Here is a 12,132-nt window from a genome sequence, read left to right as displayed (position 1 = left end):
GTTTCATGGGGGAGAGGTGACAAGCAGATGCTAGCAGAAGTAAGGACAATAGTTGGGGAACTGTGGAGAGGAGAGGATCCTAGCAAGCCGCAACATTTAAGGGACAAGAGCAGTTTGGGAGGCAGAAAGAGAACTGAAGAAGGTGAGTTACCAAAGTCAAGGGAGAAAAAGGCTTCAAAAAAGTGAAATAAGTTCAATGAGATAAAAACTGAACACTATCCCTCAGATCTAGAAAGTGGTCATTGGTTATCTTAGCAAAAGCAGTGCCAATGGACAGAAGTCACATGTCTATTGATCAAACCTCAAATGGGAGGTAAGGATTCTTTGGAAGCAAATCTACTTTTAAAGAAGATTCATTGGAAAGGAACGAAGAGCATTCCAATAACTAGAAGGGGCTACAGAATTGGTTATGTCTGTTGGTTATTGGTATTGGTTTTGTTGTTTTGGAAAGAGTGGAGAGGCTTGAGCAGGTATGAAGTTTAGGGCAAGAAACCAGGGGGAAAGGAGGGACAAGATTGAGATCACGGAGAGGGAAGGACGCAGTGGTTTCAAACATCCAGGAAGGTTCCTTCTTCCCTCGGTCTGGAGGGGAGTTGGTGAGCATGGATGCAGATATGGATAAATTAGATGGTAAGACTGGACTAGGGGGCGGGAAGGAACATCTTTGACTTCTTGTTCTCTGGCCAGTGGAAGCAAAAGTTATCAGTGGAGAATAGATGGGTTGGGCTGAGTTGGAATAGGGGAGCTTGACTGCAGCACTGGGGATGTGAGGTGGCTGTGGAGAGGCGAAAGGGCAAGGCAAACTTGTAAGAGCACTGATTGCCCTGCAGAGAATGAAAACCATAAACTGTGGTGACTATGATTCACATTTGTGTTATTTTTTTCCAAGCAGTGTTTGGCAGCACAGATGCAGGAGATTGGGAGGAAAAGCAGGGCTCCTGAGAGGTGGTGGAAGGGTGGTGAGGAGGGAAGGTCACTGAGAAGGAGTGGTTGACTAGATGAACCATCATGATGACTCAGGGTACACAGGACAGGAAGTAGAACCTGTGGATAACTGCTGGGCTTGGGACAATGGGTGGATTTGGGAGACCTAATGGAGGTCTTAGGAGGTCTCAGCAGGCAGGGACAATGAGAAGAAAGAGAGGAAGTTAACTACGTAAAGGGATTTGGCTGAGGAGTGGCTGGTCAGAGTTCAATGTCTGTGGTGGATACTGTGAAGTCATAACAAGAATCCTGGATGGCTGCAAGAGTGGGGTGCTCAAGGAGGGCACAGATGAAGGTGGATGGAGCTGAGTAGATTAAGAGACATTCAGGCAAGAGTAGAGATGAGTATTTCCCCAAGATATTTCCTTGCTTAGGATAGTGGGAGAGAGAAGGTAGAGATTATATATTATATATATGATCTATAATCAGGTTCCAAATTGGTATTTAGGAAAACACACTCTTTAAGTTTAGTCCCTCTTTGAGAATACTCTTCAGCCAACTGGTTTTGTGTGCCACAATCTCCTCCTGTAATACTTACTTCCTTTTCGTTCCTTGTAACAGGATTAGAAATGACCTCTCTTCAGTGGTAAGTGAGGCTATGGTTTGCTTCCTTCTCTTTCCCAGCCTCCTTCCTGCTTCCCCGTCATTTGCTACCCTCTGAGGCTGGTGGGTGGGTGGTTCATCAGCGACTATCTCTGCTCTTGCCAATCATCATTCACCTGCCTGAGGAGCAATGCCAACAGTTTTAGGGGCCATAGAAGTGTACTTCTATATAGGAGTGGCCATTTCAGAGCCCAGGTCTGGTTTCTCTTTTCCCAGCATCCTTCTCCCCACCAGGGCGCAGAGGTTTCTAAGTGGTTCTACCCACGCACGAGGGAGTTGTCTGTCTGCCAACCCATCCTGCTCCTGCCAAAGCTGCTTGACAGTTCAAAGTGCACAGTTTGAAATAGATTTTTCATCAATATAACGTATTAAACTTTTAACCCACAGAGGAACAGTGCAATTTACCATAACTTTTTTTTTTTTTTCTTTAGGAGAGGATAGTGTCCCAAGCATCAAGCTTTGGGATTTTCCTGTGGACAAATATTGAGTGGCTTCACTTGAACTCCACTGTCTGTCACAGGCCTTCCTGCTGCAGGAAACACAAAACCGTGTCAAGTTAAAAGTTCTGGGGCTTCTCGTCCAGGATCACGACAACCCAGTTTAGCTTGCTTTCCTGTGATAATGCAGGGCCTCTTTCGGAGTCTCGCTCAGCCCCCTCTGACATGAGTCAGCATTTCTGTGCTTGTTCAGCTTCTAAGGTTACTGAAGCACCACGGGGGGCACAGTTCACCCCGAGCCCCGCTGCAGGACCGTGGCAGGCTAAAATCAGACCAAGAACTTGTTTCCACCAGGCAGAACTCCTGGACGCGGTTATGTTGATACCGGTCCTGCACTTCTGTCTTTAAATAGTCCAGTGGCAGTCATGTTTGTAAGTCCCTTTGTAGGCTCAGTGCAGGACTGTGTGAAGCTCAGACTGCAGCTTGAAAGGATTCTGGCAGTTTCTGCCAAATATAATAATACTTAGGTCGAGGAGTGAGAAAAAAGCTGCAAGACGGCAGGGGTATCAAGTGCAGCGGCAACAGGGGAGCTCTTCCTGCGCCTTTCAGTCGGCAGTCAGGACCGACACTCTTTTTTTTGCCTCTGGAAAATTCTTTTCAATCCCAAATCATCTTTCCCTTGAAATAATTAGATTGAATGTTCATGATGCAAGTATATCCATGTGCACGGCTGTTATGAGTCTCCAGAAACAATTCATGTTCCAATGTGCCAGGATTTAGAGCCAGAGAAGAAGGGTGGTTTCGGATTAATGACGTGCTAAATTTATCATGCATTTTCTTACCTTCTTTTCCTTGAATGTAATTTTGAAGAGACAGGAATCCAAGGGAGTGGATGTGGTCTTTTGTTGCTCACAGCTTGTGACTTTCTTCCACATTAAAAATTGTGGCCCTCTTTGACTAACAGTTGCTCACAATATTATTGGTAGCCATCATAAACAAGAAATACACAGTGAAGGGCCTTAGTCAGCAAATTTAGGATTTTAAAACAAAGGGGCATTGGAGGCCATCTGGTCCAGCCACCTACCCACAGTGGGCATCTGTTCTCCAGCATCCCCAGTGAAAGAGTTAGCTCAGTGGTTCTCAAAGTTTGTTGCACATTAGAATCATTGGAGGAGTTTAAAAAACCCCAAATGCTGGGGCTCTACCCCACATTGATTAAATTAGAATTTCTGGGAATGAGGCCAAGACATCAACATTTTAAAAAACTTCCCCGAGGATTGACCCCAAAAAAAAAAAAAAAAAAACTTTCCCGAGGATTGTAACGTGCAACTAGTTTTTGACCAAAGATCTAGCTTCTGCTTAGCTGTGTGCCGTGATGAAAAATCTCTGCTTTGTGGGTGACGATTCACTGCTAAACAGTCCATTCCTATTAGAATTAATAGGAATTAGTGCATCTCTGGAGGCCATCCAGAACCAGTCAGCTCCCTCCTTCACTGGCTAGTCCTCCAAACACATGAAGACAGTAAACAATTTGCGATGCACTAAACTGTATTAGCTATAACTTCTTCCTTCCTACGGCCCAAAGTACCAATTTAAATTATACTCTTAGATCATACTATTTCACAGTGTGGCAATGTGGCTTTTGATCCACTATTTGGCTATTATCCTGTCCTAGCTTCATTATTTTGACTTCTTGATGAAACAGTTCGACAACCACAGAGAAAAAGGTTAGATTTCTCTCAAAGTTGAAGCGAACCGATTTTTGAGGAGCCAATATGGGATGTGAGGTGTGTTTCCCTCCTTCCCATGGGCTGTCATGTGCCCAGCAACCAGCTCTTTCCTTCTCCGGCCCCATACTGCCTGTCTCTTTCCTGTCAACTTACTCTCGTTGGGGCCCTGCTTGCTTTTGCTCTCCCTTTGTCAGCATGTGAGCCTGGGTGGTGGCCAGGCCTGCAGGAGGTGTGGCAGAAGAGAGAAGGAGGGAGAGAAGAGGAGGATGTCACTGTCACACCCCAGTTTAGAAACTCAGCTGCCGTGTCATAGAGGCCTGCTCTAGCACATATGATAAGAGGCTCAGTTCTGGAGTCCGATCTTCTAGATTGGGGTCCTGGTTCCCCATTACTCTAGGAGCAACCTTTGGGGAGAAGGGAACTCAGCCTACAGGAGCCTCAGTTTCTTCATCTGTAAACCAAGAGCGACACTGTAACCTCTGCGAAGCAAACAGGTAATGCTTGGAATGTACTTGGTACAAGGCCTGGGGCGTAGCTAGTGCCTAATAAGAATTAGCTCTTACTGTCTGATCTCCCCATGCCCCCAGTCTTGTCCACAGGCCAGCCGCCGACCCTTTTCTAATCCACCCCAGGCTGCCCAGAAGCACCGCCGACCCTAACTTCTGCCAGCCTCATCTCCGAGGACCTATCTCGTGCTGAGCTTAGTCTTCAAGTCCAGCTCCTTGCCGTTCACCACCTCACCTGGGCTCAGAATGCCTCCCACAGACACTGAGAAAAAAAACAACAGCCCTTACTATTAGCTCTCATTCCACTGGCTCCCATGGGTTGGAAGGGACAACCGGTGGCAAAAATCTTGCTCCTGATCAGTTTTTCTCTTTTTTGCTTTCACTTTTCTTTCTCAAGGGGCCATATGAAATTGCACTTGGAACTGTGGTTTGTCCTTTGTTTAAAGCCTGCCAGGAAAATCATTAAGTTTTTAGTGGGCGCTGGAGGATATCTTATTTCCCTTTCCATTTAACAAACATTAAATTTTTGACCAGGGTTTCCTGAACTCCACATGCTCGCAAGATGGCTTTTATTTTCCTGGCTGCTTCATTTCATTTTGTCAGTACTGCAGCAAAGCTCTGGGAATGGGATCTGTTAGGGCCATGTCTCCACCAGCCAAGATTTGAAGGGTGCAACAGATTGAAAATTTTCAAACTGCAAAACAGTGCTCAAGTATGTGTTCAGTGAGCAACGAAAGGCTTCCTTGCAGAGTCCTTGCTCCCTCTGTTGGGTAAATGGATGACTTTCCAGGGATGCCGCATAAAAGAGTGATTAAAAAAAAATGGCTGTAGGCAGCCACAAGATGGATTCTTCAGCCCAGTGTACATCTCTTGCTGTTTAAAAACAAGTTTAAATTAGGTTCTATAACCATTCAACCACATCCCCTGATGTCTGTACATGAGTCATTCCCTAGTGAAGGGAAAGGAGGTTGGTATGTTAAGTGTTGCTGAGCAGTTCTCAGGAACCTGGCACCCCAAATGTCAGGCTGGTTTTACATGGGTCATATTTAAATTATTACCATTGGTTTTTCCAGAGTGTTTCTAAGCAAGCTGCAAAAAGAGGGCAAAAAGGAAAAAAAAAAAAAAAAGCACAAAATGCCACCAAGAGATGAGAAAAAAAATTTTTTTGAAGATTTATTTTATTTATTTATTTTTAGGGAGAGAGAGCATGAGAGCGGGGAGACGCAAAGGGAGAGGGAGAGACTCTCAAGCAGACTCTGAGCTGAGCACGGAGCCAGATGCAGGGCTTGATCTCACGACCCTGAGATCATGACCTGAGCTGAAATCAAGCGTTGGAGGCTTAACAGGAAGCTTAACTGACTGAGCCACTCAGGCGCCCTGAGAAAAAACTGTTTGACTGTAAGTACTCAGAACCACTATAAATAAAACAAACTCCAGTACTACTCTCACTTCAAGTTATAGTCCCTTGATTTTTTTCACTCTAATTTCCATTCACTTGACTCTAAGTGGGCAAATCTTTCCTGGTATCAAGTGGGCTTGCACTCCTTTGTCCAAGGACATGAATTTACCTTGCTTGCCCAGGCCGGTAGACACATCCACAAATACACTTGTAGGTATAACTACATGAAGAGGCGCCAGCAGCTAATCTTGGCCTTAATATATAAAGAGACTGTACATTCTATATCCACTCTCCAGAGGGTAGAGTTCCTCTTTTTTGAGTTGAGTTTTTGTTTCCTGTAGTGGTGATGGGCTCACCACTGATCCACCTTTGGGTGGGCAGTAGTTCAGTGTGTGGTATTAGAGAAAAAAGCAATATTGACTTTATAACACCATTATGGAACCAACCAACTATGTCAATCACGTTAAGATAATTAGCACCACCTTAAGATAATTAACACACACATACACTCACAAACATGTTAATGCTGCCCTGGAATAGACATTACATCATTTCCTTTTATGTGATCTGTTCATTCATTTATTTGTCAAGCAAATGTTAATTCATTCATTACTAATACAGACTGGAAAAGATGCGACAGCACATTTACTGTTTCTAAAACTCATGTACTGAGTCTCTCTTGCCCTTGAGTTACATGGATACCAGGATAAAACAAAATCAATATTTGTTCTATTCATCCTGCATAAATATTTTCCCAGACAAGTGGCTATTTACCATACTGAGTCAACAAACACTGTTGGAATATTAGAAAGGTTCTCTCGAATATTCGCTCTTCCCATGGGTCTGGTAACATGGCCTAGGAAACTACCCAAAGGGGAGGGGAACAGACCTTGATTGTGTGCCTGTCACAGTGAGTCACTATGCCAGCCATTTACAGATGTTGTAGCGTTTCATCCTCATGAACACCCTAGGAGATAGCTACTGTGATTCACTTCATTTTATAGATGAGGATACTGGGGCTCTAAAAAGGTTAAGTAATTTTCTTAAAATGTTCTGCTCTCATGTTTCAATGATACAACATTTTCCTAATTTTTCCCTTTCTTCTCCTTCTCAGCCTTTTTACTATTTCTTTCTCCTTCCCCCTTCATCCATGGCTCAATTTTGGACATTCTCCATCTATATTCCTTGGTGATCTCATTCAGTCAATGGCTTTAAATACTATTCATGTGCTCATAGCTCTCCAGTATGTATCTCCAGCCTCAAATTCTCCCATTGCTGCTAGACTTGCATATCTAGCTGCTTACTTAGCGTCTACACTTAGATGATGGGCAAGCATCTCCAATTTGTATGTGCAAACTGGAGACCTTGATTTTTTTTTTCTCTGCAGATCTCTTTCTCCCTGATTTGAACCACTTTCATAAATGGTTCTACCATTCATACAATTGCTCATTAAAAACAAATAAACACCCCTCTTTTCTTTACTACCTCCCCAATCAATAACAAAAATATATTGTAAGTCTGTTTGCATTTTTCCATCTCTAGCTTTGCCTAAACTTTGCCCCCAATAATACCTCATCTGCCTTTTTCCTTCTCCTTGCCTAGAATGTAGGTTTTCTTTTTCTTTCTTTCTTTTTTTTTTTTTATGGCCGAAGATGTGGCATCATTCGAGCATAAGAAAAATGGCAGCAGCATCACAGAGACATTAGCTCTGATATACTAGATACAAAACAACACCTTCAGATATCATGTTCTGAGTGAAAAATAACTTGTTTCTTTAATCCCAAATAGTCATATTATTTTCTTATTATTTGCAGGTGAAAACATTCCTGATAAATGATCTCTCCCCACCCCCATCAATCCATATCCACACAGCATCCAGAGAAGTGTTTTGTTGTTTTTTTAAACATAAGCAAGATTTATTCAGTAACCAAATATTTACTGAACACATATTATGTGCTGTGAATGCTTCTAGGTTCACATAGATATAAGATACACCAGTGAACAAAGCAAACAGAGTTGGGACACACTAGTGAACAGAGCAAAGACCCTTGTTTTTGTGGAGGGCAGAAATATAATAATCATGTAAATAAGTGAATTACTTGTATGTTTGAGGATGATGTATGCTATAAGGGGAGAAAAGGAAAAATTATAAAGCAGGGTAAGATTGATCAGAAGTGAGAGTTGCAATTTTAAAGTGTGGTCAGGATGGATTCAATGAGAAGGGGGCATCTGAGAAAAGACATGAAGGGCCTGGGTGATAGTGGAGATGGGTTGGAGTTACCATCAGCTCAGATGAGGAAGACTGAGTACAAATCAGACTTATGGAATGAGATGGACATCTCAGTTTTAGATATGCTGAATTTTAAATATCTACCAAAACATTTGAGAAGAGATGATGTTGAGTAAGCGGTGGAATGCATGAGTCAAGAATTCAGTTGACAGGTCTGCACAGTGGAGAAAAATTTGTGAGTCATGGCCTAGAGATGGTATTTAAAGCCATGAGATTGCATGAGATCACTAAAAGGGTGAGTTCTGTTAGAGTAAAAAAGACTAAGTCCTAGAACTGATCTGTTGCCACTTTAATAAGTTGGGGAGAAGAGGAACCGGCAGAGGGGACTGAGAAGATGCAGCCGGTGAATTAGGAAGACAACCAAGAAGCTGAGGTGACCTGGAAGCCAAATGAAGAAAGTGTATTAAGGATGAGAGAGTGATCACTGTTACTGATTGTCAAATAGGGTAGGAACTTAAAACTGATCATCGGCTTTAGCAACAATGAGGTCATTGGTGACTTGACAAGAACAGTTTTCATGAATTGTTGGGGAAAAAGCCTGAGTTGAGTGTGTTTGAGAATAGGGGGAGACTAATGGCAGTTTCTTTGAGATGTTTTGTGCAAAGGTGAGAAAAACATTAGAGTGTACCTGGGAGATTTTTTTTTTTAAGGTGGGAAAATAACATGTTTGCATAATGATGAGATGATCAAGTAGAGATTTAAAAACGGATGATGAGGGGTGCCTGGGTAGCTCAGATGGTTAAGAGTCTGCCTTCGGCTCAGGTCATGATCCCAGGGTGCTGGGATCGAGTCCCGCATCGGGCTCCCTGCTAGGCGGGGAGCCTGCTTCTCCCTCTGCCTCTGCCTCTCTCTCTCTCTCTCTCTGACTTTCATGAATAAATAAATAAAACATTTTAAAAAATAAATAAATAAAAACGGATGATGTAGGAAAAAGAGGGCTTGCCACACAGGGCCACAGAAAAACACTAGCTTTTGGTCAGGAAACAGAAGCAGAAGTGAGGGGAGAGCCTAGGCCAGAAGACTTTACTGGAGTTCCCTGGCAGAGGCAAGGCAGGGCAGGATAAACAGTTTAGGATTGGCTAGTTTGAATAATTTCAGTGGACTCTGGGCTATAGGGATAGTCTCTAGCTGTCTGGCACCTGGTCCTGGGATGATTAAGGCAGAGAAATATTGCCTCCTTGGGTGCACAGAACAGATCGGGAGATAGGACTCTGGATTTGTTAGTTTATATTACAAAGGCATGCTCATGGTTGAGTCTTTTGCTATCTCTAAGAACTGACTAGCCATGGAGGGACTAGAAAGGTTTTTTAAGATGTCAAAAGATCTTGGGACGCCTGGGTGGCTCAGTCAGTTAGGCGTCTGCCTTTGGCTCAGGTCATGATCCTGGGGTCCTGGGATCAAGTCCCACATCAGGCTGCCTGCTCAGTGGGAAGTCTGCTTCTCCCTCTGCCTGCAGCTCCCCCTGCTTGTGTTCCCTCTCTCTCTCTGATAAATAAATAAATATTTTTTAAAAATGTCAAAACATCTTAATGTACAGAAAATTAAAAACATGATTAATACACAAACACAACTAAAATGCCTGGACATCATATACAAAACTAACATAAAAGACCCTGAAAGGTGGAGAGAAGAAAGCAGATTGGCAAAGGACCTCAGGACCTAAGGACCAAACTTGTGGTGATTTTCCTGGGTTTTCCTTTTGCCCCATTTATTGCAGACTTGGAGCTGGCATCTGGAAATGCCAACAACAGGAGCAGACAAAAAAAAGTCCCAACAAAACCCTGCTCTTTCTAGTAAAAGGATCAGGAAAAGGACAGTCTAGCAAGACAAAAACTTTTAGACAGTAACTACTTCACTCCAGCCAAACACGACAGAAACAACACTGTGACTCTACCCCACCCACACCAGCAAAAGCCAAGAAGGAGCCTAGACTTCCAACCTCACAAGGCTATAACAAGGCAGCTTACCCTTCCCTCTGGGGTGGTGCCAGAGGAGGCCAAGTGGGGACTCAGGGCTTTTACCCCACTGGCCAGTATTGAGGCCCACTCTTTCTGCAATGCCAGTGGAGACCACCTAGGGAGCAGGAACTCCCATTCCCATGCAGCAGTAACAAGAAGTACCCCCTTCTCCCAGGGTAGACAACTTAAGTCCTAATATGTCAATAATCACATTAAATGCAAGCAATCTAAAAAATAAAATAATAAAAAATATAAATGCAAGCAATCTAAACGCACAAATTAAAAGACAGAGATAGAGTATATTAAAAACCATAATCCAATGTATGCTGCCTATAAGAAACTCATTTCAAATATAAAAATAAAGGCAAGTAGTGCCCTTTTACAAAGATGGTGCTGAAGGCTAAGAAGGAAGCCCCTACCACTCCCAGAGCTGAACCCAAAGCAAAGGCTTTGAAGGCCAAGAAAGTGGTGCTGAAAGGCGTCTACAGTCACACAAAAAAAGAAGATCCGCACGTCACCTACATTCCGACAACCCAAGACACTGCGTCTGTGGAGGCAGCCCAAATATCCTCGAAAGAGCACCCCCAGGAGAAACAAGCTTGATCACTATGCCATCATCAAGTTCCCCCTGACAACTGCGTCAGCCATGAAGAAAAGAGAAGACAACAACACACTTGTGTTCATTGTGGATGTCAAGGCCAATAAGCACCAGATCAAACAGGCTGTGAAGAAGCTCTACAACATTGACATGGCCAAGGTCAACACCTTGATCAGGCCTGATGGAGAGAAGAAGGCATATGTTCAACTGGCTCCTGACTACGATGCTTTGGATGTTGCCAACAAAATTGGAATCATCTAAACTGAGTCCAGCTGGCTAAATCTAAATATAAATTTTTTCACCAAAAAAAAAAAAATTAAATAAATAAAGGCAAGTATGGAAAAAGATAGGCCATGAAAACATTAATCAAAAGAAAGCAGGAGGGGCTATATTAATACCAGATAAAGTCAATTTCAAAGCAAAGAAAATTACCAGAGACAGAGAGGGATATCATATAATGATAAAAGGGTCAACCTATCAAGAAGACATAGTAATCCTAAGTATGTATGCACCAAACAACAGATCTATAAACTATATGAAACAACAGTTGACAGGACTGAGAGGAGAAACAGACAAATTCACAATTACAGTTGGAGACTTCACTATGCCTTTCAGCACAGATAGGATAACCAGACAGAGAATCAGTATGGATATAGAAGAGTCCTAACAACATTATCAAGCAACAGGATTGAAGCAACATTTACAAGATACTCCACCCAACAACAGCAGTATCCAAGGGACATATGCAAAGATAGATAATATCTTGGATCATAAAACAAATCTTAACAAATTTAAAATAGTTGAAATCATACAGAGTGTGTTTTTTGAACACACTGGAATCAAAATAGAAATCAATAAGAAAGATAGCAGGAAAATACTCTAAATACTTGAAAACTAAATACACATTTTTAAGTAATCCATGGGATAGATGAAGTCTCAAGAGAAATTTTTAAAAATACATTGAATGAATGAAAATGAAAATACAACATGTAAAAATTTGTGGGACATAGCTAAAGCAGTATGGAGAGGGAAGTTTTCAATACTAAAAACATGCATTAAAAAAAAAAAAGGAAAAGTCTCAAATACATTATATAAGTTCCCACCTCAGGAATGTAGAAAAAGGAAAGCAAAAGAAGCCCAAAGAAAGCAGAAAGAATAAAATAACGGATTAGAGTAGAAATTGAGGACACTGAAAATTAAAAAATAGTGAAAAATCAATGAAACAAAAAAATCAATGAATCAATGAAAGAACTGGTTCTTTGAAGAGATCCATAAGATTGACAAACTTTTTGCAAAAAATTGACCAAAAGAGAGAAAAAACCAATTACCAATATCAGGAAGGAAACAGGGGATAGGACTATAGATCTTGCACAAATCTAAAGGATAATAAGGGAATCTATGAGCAACTGTTCACACATAAATTTGACAACTTAGACAAAATTAACCAATTCCTCAAAAACCACAAACTACTGTAACTTACCCAACATGAAGTTGATAATTTGAATAGTTCTATACTTACTAAGGAAATGAACTGTAATTTTAAAACCCCCTAAGACAAAATCTCTAGGCCTAAATGGTTTCACTGGAGAATTTTGCCATAGGTGGAAAGAATAATTAACAATCAATT

At 42.0% G+C, this 12,132-nt stretch overlaps 1 pseudogene; it reads left to right on the top strand.

The window, feature by feature from the left end:
• The first annotated feature begins 10,279 nt into the window (after positions 1-10,279).
• On the top strand, positions 10,280-10,836 carry LOC118538911 (large ribosomal subunit protein uL23 pseudogene; annotated as a pseudogene).
• The last annotated feature ends 1,296 nt before the right edge of the window (positions 10,837-12,132 follow it).

The sequence above is a fragment of the Halichoerus grypus genome, chromosome 12 (assembly GCF_964656455.1).
Source record: "Halichoerus grypus chromosome 12, mHalGry1.hap1.1, whole genome shotgun sequence".
Lineage (NCBI taxonomy): Eukaryota > Metazoa > Chordata > Mammalia > Carnivora > Phocidae > Halichoerus > Halichoerus grypus.
The sequence above is the reverse complement of the archived record's forward strand: the minus strand, read 5'-3'. Positions and strand labels throughout refer to the sequence as shown.